Below are 15316 nucleotides of genomic sequence, written 5' to 3' on the forward strand. Positions count from 1 at the left end.
TAGGTGTCAACCTAAGCCCTGTCAACCTTCAGTGGGCGACTCAATAATCCATACCCTGCAGCGGCCCTAGCACGCGCTACGTGCCCCTGGGTAAGAGGGAAGGCACCCGCAGCAACCCTGGCGCTGCAATGTGCCCTTGGGTGAGAGGGTAGGCGCCCGCAGCAGCCCCGGCACGCTATGTGCCCTTCGGTGAGAGAGAAGGCGCCCGCAGCAGCCCGGCTGGCAGTGCTCGGTGTGCGCGTGACGTGGGAGCGGCGCTGCCGGGAAGAGGAGGGGGATTGGGAGGAAGGAGAGCTGCCGGGGTCCCCCCTCTCCTATCAGACTGCTGTGGTTGCTGCTCTCGCAGGAACGCGGCGGCATCCGGAGCGTTGCTCTCCCGTTTCTGCCCTCTGTCGCCGGAGTGCGCGCCTCCAGCACTGCAGGTTACCCGGGAGGCAGTGTTGGGGGGGGAGGGAGGGTTTGGGGGTGAGAACAGGGGACATAAGAACCCCATGTACAGCGTGTAGTATGTTGTGGTGGTCACCGCTCCAGTGCTGCCACAGCAGCCAATCGCGTGTACACGCTGCTGCCAGACGCGTCCTGTAGTGTGGACCCTGCTTCTTGCCATCCCGCCCGCAAACCGGCTCCACGAGTGGCGGCGGAGCTTCTGCCGGAGCCAAGGCGCAGGAAGCGGCATAGAGCCGGGGCGGCTGCACCTCCAGCAGGGGTGACTCACCCACAACAAGCCGGATCCTGTACTATGAGAGATTACCTCTGGTAATTACCATCAGCGCGGCGCTGGTCTCCTCCCCTGTCCGGGCTGTGGAAGGGGCGGGCGCAGGGAGAGCGGACTGGCTTAGACGGGAGATGACGCTGCCTCCAGCGCCCCACATAAAGCATCAGCAGCAGCTCGGAGGAGGAGGAGGAAGAAGAGGGGGGAGCTGGGCAGTGTGGAACTGGCAAGAGAAGGGAAAAGTTCTATACAGAGACTTTGGAACGCCGCAGAGTTCTATAGGCAGCCCCGGGAGAGCATGGCCGCACACAGCGCCCCAATAAATCGGCCGGGGGCATTCTTTTGCTATCTAGTTTTATAATCTTTCACCTCTAGAGCTGTCTGTGAGAGGTAAGTGTTCTGGGTGTGCTCGTGTCTGCCCCACTCAGTGTCATCATTACACATGTGTACAGTAGGCTGCTGGGGAACGCACTTCATGTAATGTATGATGGGCTGCTCAGAGCATGGCGATCAAGTACATCGCTATTGGTTACAGCTAGGGCTGGATAACACCGTGGCGGTAACTCCGAGGAAACTCTTGTCATTTATAGACTGGCTTACCTCAGTATACCTATGCAATAGGTGAACTCTACTTATTGGCTGCACTGTAAATATACCCAATGCCCCCCCACACAATCTACATAGCTGTGGCTCTGCCTTTATAGTATGTGATGCGTGTTGTGCCCAAGTCCTCTTATGTCATGAATGATTGCATGATCTGTTCTGTCATATCCCCAGTACACAGTGGTGGTGACTTGCTAGACGTGTGCTCACCTCTATTGCACAAGCTCCTCTTCCATTGTTTCTTATCTGTTGAATACTATGTTGTGGGTGTGTTACCTTTTCTTTACATACTTGTGGTGAAAAACTATTTGCCTTGTTAAATGTAGCTTTGTTGTGAGCTAAGGAAGACTGCAACTGTAAATAAATTGGTAAAGATAAGGCTCCAAATGCTCCTCCTTTTTATTTTTTATTTTTTTTTATAAATAATAAAGGTCTGCATGTTAATCTAATGTTTCATCTCAGGTGTAGTTTTCCTCTCATCCTGGCCGCATATCATACTTCTCTCACTGTCTTTGTTTTTGGGATGCCTAGACATATTTGCCTAGAGATGATTGACACCAGTGTTTTTTTTTTTTTTTTTGTTTTTTTTTTGTTGTCATCACTTTTTATTTTATTTTTTTTGTCACCTGCCCTGAACATTTATATTTCCATACATGCCACGCTCTTGATATGGTGGCGATATACTGGATAAAGGGGGTTATTCTGGTTGATTCTCTCAGATGCGAATTCACATTCTTGCGAGTCAACCAGATCCCACCTTGCGAATGGTGGTACGCCTGCCGACCGTTCACACCGCATATACATTCGCACAGCATGCAAATGGATGTTTTACTTTACGAAAAGTAAGGATAGAAAGAAATCCATTTATTTTACATAAAACCTAAAATATAACATTTATTTTAGGAGTATTTGTTGTCTTAAGTCATTCCTTAATTAAACTTTTAAGTTCAGAGTAAGATAAAAGTAATTACCTGACACAGTTTCTGCTCCTGCCATTAGTTTTAAGTCCACTTACTGTTTTAAGTAGTAGTGGAAGGTCATCCCATGAGCAGTGGGATATGGCGAGCGCCTCAAACTATGTTCTGCTACTTTTTTAATAGTTTCGGGTTTATTTCTAAAAGACAAAATCCTAATTACTGTGAAAATGGGATGTTTTTTATCACCATCTTCTCAATAATGCAAAAAATTTCCAAAAATTATTACCCACCTTCCCCCTTCAAATTAATATTATTGCAAGCATTAGTCTTTGAGGGGGCAATAATACTTTAGGCTTGTTTGTCATAGACAGCTGCATAACACGTACCACAGCTGTTCTCCGATTGCTAATGTCATCTCAGGATGTGCCTTCTCTTCCCCGTTTTTCTTTCTTTAAACTTGTTAGTGAAGGGGGGAAAAAAACCCCAATATGCATTTTCCACTTGAATCCAAAACGAAACAACTTAAGCGCGGTACACACTATGCAATGCCTGCGGCTGCTGATATCATTAATTATATTGGCAGTGCTGCAGGAGAACAATATAGTATGTATACACATTGACCGATATCTTCAAGTGATGTCAGCCGCCCCGTGCTCCGTACAAGCAGTAAGCGATATTGTCAGATTGAGCTGCATGTACAGACGACGGGGGGTGGGTGTGTCATGAACAACCTGTGGCCGTGCATATAGTTAATTATATTCAATGTACACACTGAACGATATGCACACTATGGGGGGTATTCAATGTTAGGCGTGCTCCCGCAGCCATCTCCCGACGGGGGAGATGGCTGCGGGGCCCTATTCAATGCTGTCTTCCCCGACAGCATTGAACAGGGGTTTTGCGCAGAATGAGCCGACATCACAAGCTGCCGGGCTCGTTCTGCCGAGAAAAGCCGGAAATAGACGAGCTCCTGGCCGGAGCTCGTCTATTTTCGTCATCAACTCGCGGCCACGGCCCCTTCTCGCCGGCCGGGACATTGAATCCCGACTGCCGAGCTCCAGGCGAGCAGAACGGGACAGGGGCACGGCTGTCGAGCTTGTTCGACAGCCGTTCCCCTGACATTGATTACCCCCCTATATCCTTTATTGATGTTATCAATATCGTTAATATTTTGCCCAGCGTGTACCCAGCTTTAGGCTGGTATTCTATAAGCAGCTGTTAATAGGTTTGTTGGTGGCTATCCACTCAGGCACCTGAAGCATAGTCCGTGATAAGTGTTTCTCTGAGCCATGATAATGCATGAGATCGGGAACTTTTCCTGGATCCCATGTGTTCTCGCACGATAATGGGGCACTTTTTTTTTTTTTTAGGTTTTTCTAATTGCAATGAAAAGTATTAGATCATTTTCAGTTTACTTGTGTCTTAATAAATATACCCTTTAGTATTTAGAACATGTATACTTTTGGGATCAAATGTCTAATTGTCACTTGCTCCCATTCATTACCAGATTTTCATTCCAACCAACAGTTGAAGAAAAGTTGTCTGTGGAGTATAGTAAAGCTGGGGCCATACACCGGACAATGCATGGATAACATGGACTCTAGTGTCCCAGTTACTGTCATACAGTAAAGTGATCTCGCATAATGTTAATTTATTTTCTTGCCAACTTTGAGTAGCTATCCCTTTCTTTAAAAGCCATAAGGTATTTGGCAGGTGAGCTCTAAACCAGGAAAAAACACATGTTCATTTTAGCTATGATGTGTCAGTAGTTGCAAGGTTCTTGAGAGACCAGTTGTTAGTGTAGGACTTGCAGTGAATTGGGGTCCCTTGGCGATGGGCTGCAAGCTTAAATGCATTGATCAATTAATGTACTAAAACCCCATTATTTATTTATTTATTTATTTGTATATTAAGGTTAGTTTATTATTGTGAGTGTTGAGTCCCCTGTATTTATATATACTAGAGCATGTGGACATAGGCCACTGCACCTCAACCTGGAAATGGCTAGTGCTGTTTGCACCCCATTCGTAGGATAGATGGAAATAAGAATGGTAGATGTTCTTGTGTATATATAAGTGGGCTACAATTTGCGGAATATTGTCACCGGTGGCCTAACATGACGTGCTCATTGATATGACAACTTGAGGGAAATCCGATTTAGCCTCTGTGAATGACAGTGGCTAATGGATTCTCTGGGGGCAGGGCATCTAACTAGCCCCAATAGTCGCTTATTGGCTATTGGGATCTCTGAAGCATAATCCCCTGATAATCAACTGTCCGAGCAGTGATAAGAACTTATCCCAGATCCCCGTATGTTATTGGCCAAACGCTTGTAATTTTGCAGCTGATAAAAACTGCTATAGGTTTCCCCGATTTTCTTAATTTGGTACATATTGTAAAGTGCAATGGAATTTGCTGAGCTATATAAGAAACTGTAAATAAATAATATTTACACATGGGTAAGAGGACAATGTTTGGGGAACAATGTCATTGTTATTGCCGTTCCCCTGCGTGCGTGCCTGCTGGCAGCTGCTCCGTTTTTTTTTTTTTTCTGTGGACCGGCGAGCTACCATCATGTCTTCTTGCACACTCCTAGGGTAGTGATCAGAAGTATGCAAAAAGTGTCCTCTTAGGTTGCCTAAATTGCACTTTTCATGTTACCCAGTATTCTAGTGGCGTTTAGCTGTTTTAAACTGCTAAAATCTATACTTCTGGGCGCCCAAACAGTTGATCAGAATAAGAGCTACCATTTCCTTAATATCCATGCTGCAGACTTCTGCTTTACTCCTCATTTAATTGAAACTGTTTCATATTCCTGCTGGGTTTGTTTGTTTTCGATTCAGTTAGAAGCAGTTTTATGGTACTAGAAAAACAGGCGTTCAAAATAAATTTGAATCTCTTTAAATGAAATCCCCTTTTTGTTAGCGTGTGCACAAAAATCGTTATATATGTTTGAACTAGAGTTTTTATGTATGGACAAAATGAAAAATATAACCCCATATCCACATTACTAGAATTGCAGTTAATGTACTTTTCAAAATAAAATTTGACTATTAATCACATGTAAAGGACTCCCGGGGGGCTGCCGGCTGCACATCTGAACTGTAGGATCCGATGAGCATGGGAATACACATCAAATTGGATTGGGTGTCAAACCCGTTTGATTTGGCCTATTTTTTTTCAATTTATGTATCAGCCTGATCCGATGAAATCGAACAAAACCAGATTGGATCTGTGTATGGGGGACTTAAAACCTGATGGTTACTAAATAGGCCCCCTGCCGGATAATAATGGAATCTGGACCAATTTGATAAAATCAGCGACTGTTGCTGCAGATTTTAAGGGAGCGATTTAATAAAGCCAAATCTAGCCTAGTTGCAATTTAAAAATGAACCACCTCTCCCCCCTATAAAACTTGATAGTTGTACCCAAAAATAAATGCAACTTGTTTTGTTTATGTGTTTCTGGAAAGCAAACAAAGCTAGAGAATATATTTCTATAGTTTTATATATATTTTCTTGATTAGTCCAGGCTTTGACAATTATATGAACTCAAAAGGAAAAATTGTAATATATATATATATATATTACAATTTTTCCTTTTGAGTTCATATAATTGTCAAAGCCTGGACTAATCAAGAAAATGGCTGAAAGTCCACTCTTCATTTACTATTTGGCTGCAGTAATTGGATAAGAATGAGCTCTGAATATGCTGAGTGTCAAATCATAGTTGACCTTCTGTGTTTGAAGCATATTTTCTGGGTGCTCTTAAGGTAATCTCCATGACAGCAAAATATAAAGCAATGATATAGCTTTCTGCAGAAGGCTAAAATGGTTCTGTTTTGTGTAGAAAACCAACTTGAGGTAAAAAGAATTGCAGACTGTTCTGCTTTGTGCTTGTTTGTTACACTAGCTAAGTCACTAATTGGTAACCTTTAGCATGCACATTTCTCCACAGTCTGCATTTATTTGCTTGTCCCGACCTCCCTCCCCGTGCCACGGTGTGTGTGTGTGTGTGTGTGTTGGATTTTTTTTCTTCTTTGTTTTGCTTGGTAATCCAATGTCTCCTCACTTTGGATTAAAGAATGCTGGACCAATCCCCATGTTTTTGCTATGTCAGCAACATCCTCTCCCTGTTGGTCTTCTATTTATAAAAATAATAATACACAGAATTGTGAAACCCCAATTTTATATTCCTTTTTTATGCTGGTTCTGAGTAATAAGACTAGTGCCACTTCTGGTTTCAGTTTATTGGCTTTCTTTACATTTCTGTGTTTAAATATGCACAATGTAAAGTCTCGCTGATGTGACCGCTGCAGTTGACTGTCCTCCTGAAGCTCCGTACACCCTATGCAATAAAGGCAGACAATATGCACGATATCACTAATTACTGTGTAATAATGATGCATGCCTCAGTGATTCGTTAATGACCTTTCTGGTCTGTACCCGCAGTGCAATTTTGCCTATGTCGTTTATGACTAGATGCATATTGTTCAGTGTGTATGAACAATACAGATATCATTTTCATTAACTATGGGCAGTGGTAAAGCAAAAAAAAATGTTGTCCTTATTGTTTGAAATCATTCAGTGTATATGCTCTACAGCAGGCATGTCCAACGTTGGCCCTCCAGATGTTGTGAAACTACACATCCCAGCATGCTCTGCCACAGTTTTGCTATTAGAGAATACTAAAACTATTGCAAAGCATGCTGGGATGTGTAGTTTCACAACATCTGGAGGGCCAACGTTGGACATGCCTGCTCTACAGTATATTATTCATTCTGTAGCTTCAGTGATTTCAAGGGATATTGTTGATCTTGTTTGCTGCCTTTATTGCATTGCAGTGTGTGTGTGTGTGTGTGTGTGTGTGTGCAGCATGACATTTATGTGTGAATATTGTGTAAAGAATTAAGAAATTACACTTCTGAAGGGAAATTTGACCACTCCATTGTACTATATTGTCCCATCAGAACACCCATGCTCTCTAGTGGGCTATGTACTGACAACATTTAAACTATTGTGGCTGTAACGTTATTAATTATAAGGTGCCACATAATCTGCTGTGTTATACAGTGGGGGAAGTGCACATAGAGCAAAGCAGGTCTGTTGGAACACTAGGTAAAATACTGTTCATGCTATAGGAGTAATACTGTGCAGATGAACACAGTGGGAGCCGACAGACATAGTGGGGGAGGATGGGTCCTACTAATGAGCGCTCACAGACAAGGAACACTATTTAGTGCAGGTATTCCCAGCCTCGATCCTCAAGGCACACTAATGCTGTGTACACTGTGATTCTGACCAACTTTCTATTGGCGCTAGATATAGATATATAGTACGCAGATTGACAGGAGGGCCAATGCTGCTCAATGCGTTATGATCCCCGTGCCATCGCAGCGGTTGTCACATTGCACTGTGCGCACACCTTAATACTCCAGGCTGTAGTGATGTCAAGGCTTGAACACTAGATTAATTAGTACCTAAATTACTTTAACTTAACATTGGTTGGGAATGCCTGACTTTTAGAGGGAGAATTGAAATTATTACTATTATTATTTTTTTACAAATTTCTGTATTTGCTCTTTGGAACACCACTTTGTTTGTGCTGACATAACTTGCTAGACAACTAATGTGCAAGTTATGACTTAAGTGGTTTATTCCGGCATTTCATTACGTGAACATGTTTGATAGTTACTGTGAAGGGCTTTCGTGGAAGGGGGAACCTATTGTAGGACCCCCTCCTACAGTAGGTGCTGTTAAAAATATGGTCGTTAACTTTAATGCTGCTGATAATATAATAAATATCAATCTGCAATTAAACCTGCACACACTTTCAGACCAGAGCGTCTCTTGCTTTGCTTAGTTTTCAGCATTATTTGCATTGTCCAACTACGTAAATGTTTATTTGTTGGTATGCTGTACTGGTCTGCCCCGCTCTCAACATAAGATTTTCAACACACCTGTTGTTTAAGAGATCAATGCTGTCATTCCAGTTGCCAGGCTAAACATCTCCTCTCTCAAGGTTCATTTAAAATAATTGGCAACCGTTACAGTGCTGTTAGAAAGGTGCACTAATTTCAAATTTCCAATCCTTTTGCTAAATAAATGTATGTACATACTTAGAAAAGAGTTTGCAATAAGACACATCCTGCAATTGTAATAGCTTGGTTATGAAATATTGCATGGTAACGAGAAGCAGACAGCTTTAGTCACATAAGTATGAAGCAAATTGGGTGGCTAATTCCCTCTTGAGACTATTACCAGAGCCAGTAAAGTTAGTTTCTACACGTACTATTGAATCTATAAATGTGCAGTTATAAATCATTGGAGCCACTTATGACAGAAATGATCACTCTTTATAATGTTTAATGTTCTTTCATATTTGCTGAAACCTCTAACGTGAGCGGCATTCCCTTCAATTGCAGTCTCCACAGGCTTTCTAGTAGTTTGAAGCTGGAACAGCTACTGTAGCTGTGCGAGGTAAACAAACTATTTCGGCACAAAACTGTTTGATCAAAAGTCCCCACACACAATGTCTTTATGCTATTTATTCATGGCTAAATGTAATTGTCAATGAGAAATCATGCTCCTTTTTTTTTTTTTTTTTTTTTTTTACGCTTTCATCACTGCATAATTTCTTAAATATTTATTGCTGATGAACTGTGACTAGAGAAGAAATGCAGAATCTTTGTTAGAATATGTATGGTTGACCCACTTACTTTTTTTATAAGGTTCACGTTTGACTATGAGTTAATTTAGGCGTTTCAGGTCTGTGCGTTCCATTATCAAGGACAGACAATGACCTAATACAAAAATCACATTCATATACTCACCCGGAAACGCACCTACACTCACCCTACCATCAGCAGACTGCTCGCCTGACACTACCAGCCGGTGGTCGAACAGTCTTGCCGCTCCCCCAGGAACACAGTCTGCTCACTTTAGTTCCTAGGCACAGCTCCAGTGTCCACCTGCCCACGTGAGTGGGACCATGTGAACCGCTTAGCCTATTTACTTCTGGGCTGGTCAAGTGTCGGTGTAGTTGCCTGGTGACAAGGGAAACCTAAACAAAAACATTTTAAAAATATGGAAATATAGGAACATACACATAATTAGTAAACATAATAAAAAAACAAATAAGGCATTAATTCATATGTCGAGCAATTTTCTTATTAACAAAATAAATGCTGTTATCGCCAAAAGATATAATACAATCCAGGCTTTGATGTCTCCAGTGCTCTATCCCAATGCTGAATTTTGCTTGAATGTAGACAACACTAGATCCTCAAAAGGCCATTATAGGAAACCTTAGAGGCCTAAATTCTCGTTTAACCCCTTCGGCACTATGGTGTCTAACCTGCAGATCCACCTACTTTCGCACTGTAACAATAACTTGTTCCTTTTACCACACCTCATGTTAGGGGGGGGATTGTGGTCTATTATCTTGGACTCGATGCCTGCCACGCTGTGGCTCTTAGCTATGGGGCAATATTGGCAAGTATCGCTGGCTAAATGGTTGCTGAGCGACCATAATATCGTCCTTCTTTTTAGCGTGTACAGTATATCAATAAATCTCTAGGAGTGCACTCCCCCAGCCATCCCTTATTGGTTGCTGGTGTTTTTTGACTTTTCAGTGCTGTCCTGTCAGTCAAAACTGAAAAGTCACTCAGCGATACATTGCTGAGCAATAATAATCCAAAATAGCTAAGCGACCATATTGCATTGTGTGTACACACCATAACACTTGTCTGTCAAGTAAAGAAAAAGAAAGCAAACAAACCAACTAAAAACAAAGTGCATTTGTTGGACTATTGATTCATAAATTCTGCAGACTCCCTCCTCCCCACCATAATAAAATAGGCCTGCAAAGTGTCCAACTATTTCAAAACTTAGAGGCTGCCAAGCAAATTACTGGCAGGATAATATGTTCGCAATAACCACTATTTTACATTACTCAAAAAAATAAAGCTTTTATTTTTTTACTGAAACAGATGTGAAAATTAGAAGAGAGCTCAAGGGACCAGTTAATTACCATTTTAAAAAAAAAAAAAAAAAAAAAAAAAGTAACCATTGTGCTTTAGTAGAATAAAGTGTTACTTGTCCTGTCCCCCCAAAAAAAAAAGAAAGGTACTTATATGTATGTTGGGCGCCCACTATAGTTAGTATGCTCATACCCCCACTATCCATGTCGGCATGGAGTTGATTTTATATAGTGTGTCGAGCGCAGCGAAAAACTAAGCAAATAGCTTAGTGGGCACCCAACTAACATATAAGTACCGAAATAAATTTAAAAATGTCCAATTATTCCACCTTTTTTATAGTATAATATCAGTGTGCTGTTTGTGAAGACTCTAGCCATATGTGGGTTTACACTGGTAAACCCACCCCCCTGGGTAAAGTTAACTACGTTTGTAGTTGTGACGGTTTTTCCTATACATTTCTAATTAAAAATGTTTTTAATGCAAGTTAAATATCTATATGTATACATTTAAATGGCAGGCTACTAATTAACACTGAAGGGGTTAAACTCTTCCAGACCGAAGCATGTCTGTACCTGCATGAAGCAGAGACAGGCTGGCTGCGGTCAGTGCTTCCCGCACTTGCAGTGACCTCATGCCACATGTTTACTAGAAGAGCCAAGCAAATTATAGAGGGTGTCTGGGAGCCCTTTCCTGTGATCACTAGGGTCCAGTCTAGCCTGTTTAAAGTATGGAGGAGGGATGAAACTGGTCAGATCCTTCTTGTGGAGAAGCAGTGTGGTTTACTCCACATCACTCACTGCCATGCCACTAATTAACTCTCTGTGTCTCTATGTACAGCTAGTATTGCTGTATCACTCTCTCATAGAACACATTCCAGGGAGAGGTGTAACTCCTCACTTGGGCTACTGTCACACTTGACTATTGAACAGGTTGCTCTGGAATTAACACTGCAAAGCAGAATGCATCAGAGAATTGGCATGCAATCTAATCTCATTCCCAGGTACGAGTTACTACTGTTCCGGTAATGGGTATGCAGGGATTGGTATTAGACTTTTTTTATTTATATATATATATATATATATATATATATATATATATATATATATATATTTTATTACTGCAGTGCCAATGTTACACTCTTGGTCGTACATATACTGGGCATGAAAAACGTTGCCATGCTATGTGCCATTCTGGAAAGTCTTGTTGCACTGATGTTGAGAAATGCAATTGTCCCTGTCAATTGTATGTTATGCATATGATGTGTACATTTTGCATTTGGTAGTGAAGTGGTTCTCAAACGGTCTTCAGGGCTATACCCAGGTCACATTTTACAAGTCACTCGGCAGGAGCACGTATTATATCCAACGGTCACATTTTAGAAATTCACAGGTGACCTGGAAAACATGAACTGTGTGGGGTCCTGGGGACCAAGTTTTAGAACCTGTGTGCTACTGTAATCAGGCAAATTATAATGTGCAATGACTAGTGTTTTGTGTAGAAGCAGAAAGGCTACAAACTGTGTTAAGTGGGCTCCGTGATAATGCTGTGGACAGATCTGTGTCTGACGTGTATGGAGAGACCTGTAACTGGAAAGGGGTTTTCTTTGGATCTGAGGTAAATTGCTTGGCTTGTAAGGTTTGTAACTAACAGTAGTTACAAACAGTAGGTTGCTGAAGCATCGGCGGTACTGACCTCCTTGAATGGTTATTGCTGAGATTGTTTTGTTTGTTTATACATGGTCTCCAATATTACTCCCTCCCCCCCTTTGTGTTCAGCTAGATAATTCCACATGTCCTACTGGACAAATAGTAATGTACCTTAATTATAACAGATTCTGGTGACCGATCTCGCAGAATGATACCACAATTGACAATCACATATGAGGATTGTTTTATTTTACATTTTTTTTCCTATCTTTTTCTGTTCTCACAGCCCGCTTCTTGCATCACAGCTCTTCTTACTCACCTACCATCTATACCGGCATCTCTTCTCACATGCGTTCATTCATATCTGCAAACGATGACTTGCGCATGATGACATGTGGGCAACTCTCCTGTAAATAAATCAAAGCAAAGAGCACACCTATTTAATGAGCACCTGTCTTCTCTGCTTCTTAACTTTTATGTACAGTATTCAATACACTGTATACTGTATGTTCTTCCTTTTGTGTAATCCAGATCTGGGGCCTATTTGCAGCTTTGCTGCCTGAGACCATGTTAGTTTCTCGCCACGCTTCGTGTTGGCGTTCATAGTGGGGGTGCATTTAACATTGTAAGCACCCATTAGGGTGCTTATACAATAAAAAATCGTATAGGGGGGCCAAAATCGCATCGCATGTGGCTATATGGCATGCGATTCAATACAATTGCATAAGATGCCATACGATTGAAAATCGTGGGCACCGTGCTAGGAAACAAGTACCCACAACTCTTGCTATGATCATATGGCCGCTGACTGTACTTGTGGAATTGGGGTAGAACCTGATATATTAGTGGTTTTCACCAAGGATTTCCTGCCTAATATGTGAGTAGTGACACTGACTGGGTTCCTTATGTGCAGGGCTGATGGATTCTGGAGGAACTGAAGGCAGGTATTTACCTGGGTGCCCTGAGGTGTAGTGAACAGTGATTGCCAGAACCAGATGGGCAATGCAGTGCCAATTGATGAAACTCTTCAGATTGTACCGGTTCAGAATACAACTAAGGGGCAGATGTATTAAGCCTGGAGAAGAGATAAACTGGAGATAAACTAGAGATAAAGTGGAAGGAGATAACGCACCAGCCAATCAGCTGTGTTTGAAATATGACAGTTGGGAGTTGATTGGCTGGTGCATTATCTCCTTACGCTTTATCTCCAGTTTATCTCTTCACCAGGCTTAATACATCTGCCCCAATGTATGCTGGAGTTTCTAACCGTACAAACACTGAAAATAAGGATGTGAACCGAACACTTGGGCACTGGATAGTGCCAAAGGCTTCCTTTTTTAAATGGATAAGAGGGAGCGCTAATCAGACCGATAATTGCCGAACTGTAGAGAGCCAGAGCACTGCAGCCATCCTGGGAGAACCAGCACTGCCGAACCTGATATAAAAAAAAAGATCCCGTGTTGCTGCGTAATAGTTGACTATGGAACAAGCTTCTATGAAATTTTAAATCTAAAACTAACTTTGTATTGCGTTGTTCAATTTTAATATATAGGAGGAGGAAACACCCATGAAGAATCGGCTACTTAATTTGATTAGTCTTCAGAAATAGATGAACACTTAATATTTAAGGTTTTCAGGTTCTTTCAGGGGGTGTGGATCATTGGATAGACAGCAACTAGGTCAACATGGGGTTAGGTGGACAGAAGCATTACGTTAACATGGATGGTTGACAGTCAAAAAGTTGACATGGGTTTTCACTTTTTTTTTTTTTTTTTGGGTGTCCACCTAATGGTTGTCGAACTAGCGATACATCCCCTTTCAGGTCGCCTTGTACACACCTGCTTTGGGGAAAAGGATAACTCTTCATGAGACCTAATATGTGCGCTTTCAAATTAAAGGGAGAAGTTCGTTTAAGAACAGTAGCTGCAAGATTCTGACAGATTTTTAGACCAACTCGCCGCCCCCCCCCCCCCCATCTACCAGATCACAGAATTTTATTTGCAGCCACCTGAATAACTTCCTCAGGATGTAGGAAGCAAAAGTGCACAAGCGTACATAAACCTTTAAGTTGCAGCTTGGTACAACAGAAACCTCGCCCATTTATTCTACTGGTTAGATGAGAAAAGTAATCTGGGTGAGGCATACGACTATGCCTCCCCCAGCTTCCTAATCTATATTCTATATATTTATATACTTTATGTTCAACTCTCCTGTGCTCTGGAAATTAAATTCCAGTGTAAAAAGCTGCATTTAAATGCCGCCAACAACACCTTGGTCTCGCATCCAGCTGAAAGGCTGATTCACACAGTGTAACTTTTTTTTTTTTTTTTTTTCGCTGTTGTAAAGTGCATATTTGGAGAGGCAAATCATTCAGTGCCAATTTAATTCCCCATAACTGTGAGATTGATTACCTTAGACCATACTTACTTTGCAATATACCCATAAGAAGTAAGTGAGCTGTGTGCCCTCTGTAAACGCCTCTATGACTTGAATTTTGAAGCAGTGGTTGTTGTAAGCCTCCACTTCCTTAACCCTTTGCGTGCCAACGTTGCTGTAAGAGATCCTCAAATTATCCGCTAAAACTGCCAGCGTTGCTCGCAGCGACTGTTCTTTTAGTATACAGCCAAGTCAATTTAAAGTTCTACTGACTAGTGCACCCAAAAATATCACTGAGCGACGCTGGCATATTTAGTGGATATTTTGAGGATCTCACAGCAACGTTGACACTTAAAGGGTTAATACAGACTGAGCAGTTTCCCCTCTGTTCACGGAAATGGTGGCTGCTTTGTAAATAAAGGCCATTGTCGCATTGGGGTATCCTGTGATGAAATAGATATCTATCTTAAATGATTGATGTATAGCTGGATGCAAATGGGAATGATTAAAAACTGGCAATTTACGATACAATAAATCAGCAAGCTCTAACCTTTTTAATTAGAAGAAAGTTTACCACAATGCAATTTACTTATTATTATTTTTTTATTTAATGTTCCAGGCTGATAAGTTACATTTTTATCTGCGTAAAGCTCTACTGACAGAGAAATACCGCAGAGAGTCTATTACAGGCTTTACGATAAGCAAGAGCACATGTGGAGTGCAATTATTTTCCTAGAAGTGTGGTTGCGTCCCGTGCGTTTTTAGAAATTCAACATTCCCCATAATAAAATGGGTCCGCAAAGTGTCCAGCTATTTCACAATACAGAGGCTTCCAGACTAATTACCGGCAGCGTAATCTGCTCATATTGCTTTCAGTATGGTAATGTTCTCCTCGGTTTATTTTTCTACCTGAGGACCTAGTATTTCCTGATGCTTTCTGCCTGGAAATGTATTCGTTTAAGAAGCGCGTGTGTGTGTGTCTGTGTTTATTTGCTGCAGTACCTGGCTCCCCTCAGAAAGATAGATAAATTAAATGTTTCCAGTAACTAAAAATGTAGTAAAGTAAATAAAAATCAAAAAT

At 41.6% G+C, this 15316-nt stretch overlaps 1 protein-coding gene across 1 annotated transcript in view; it reads left to right on the forward strand.

Annotated features, from left to right (window-relative positions):
- The first annotated feature begins 314 nt into the window (after positions 1-314).
- The window catches only part of FURIN (furin, paired basic amino acid cleaving enzyme), a 182101-nt gene continuing 167099 nt past the window's right edge, over positions 315-15316 (forward strand). The window contains exon 1 of the mRNA XM_083184108.1: positions 315-1102. The gene's annotated coding sequence lies outside the window, so the exon portion shown is untranslated. The remainder of the gene's footprint in view (positions 1103-15316) is intronic.

Source organism: Crinia signifera, chromosome 4 (genome assembly GCF_055691185.1).
Source record: "Crinia signifera chromosome 4, ASM5569118v1, whole genome shotgun sequence".
Taxonomy (NCBI): domain Eukaryota; kingdom Metazoa; phylum Chordata; class Amphibia; order Anura; family Myobatrachidae; genus Crinia; species Crinia signifera.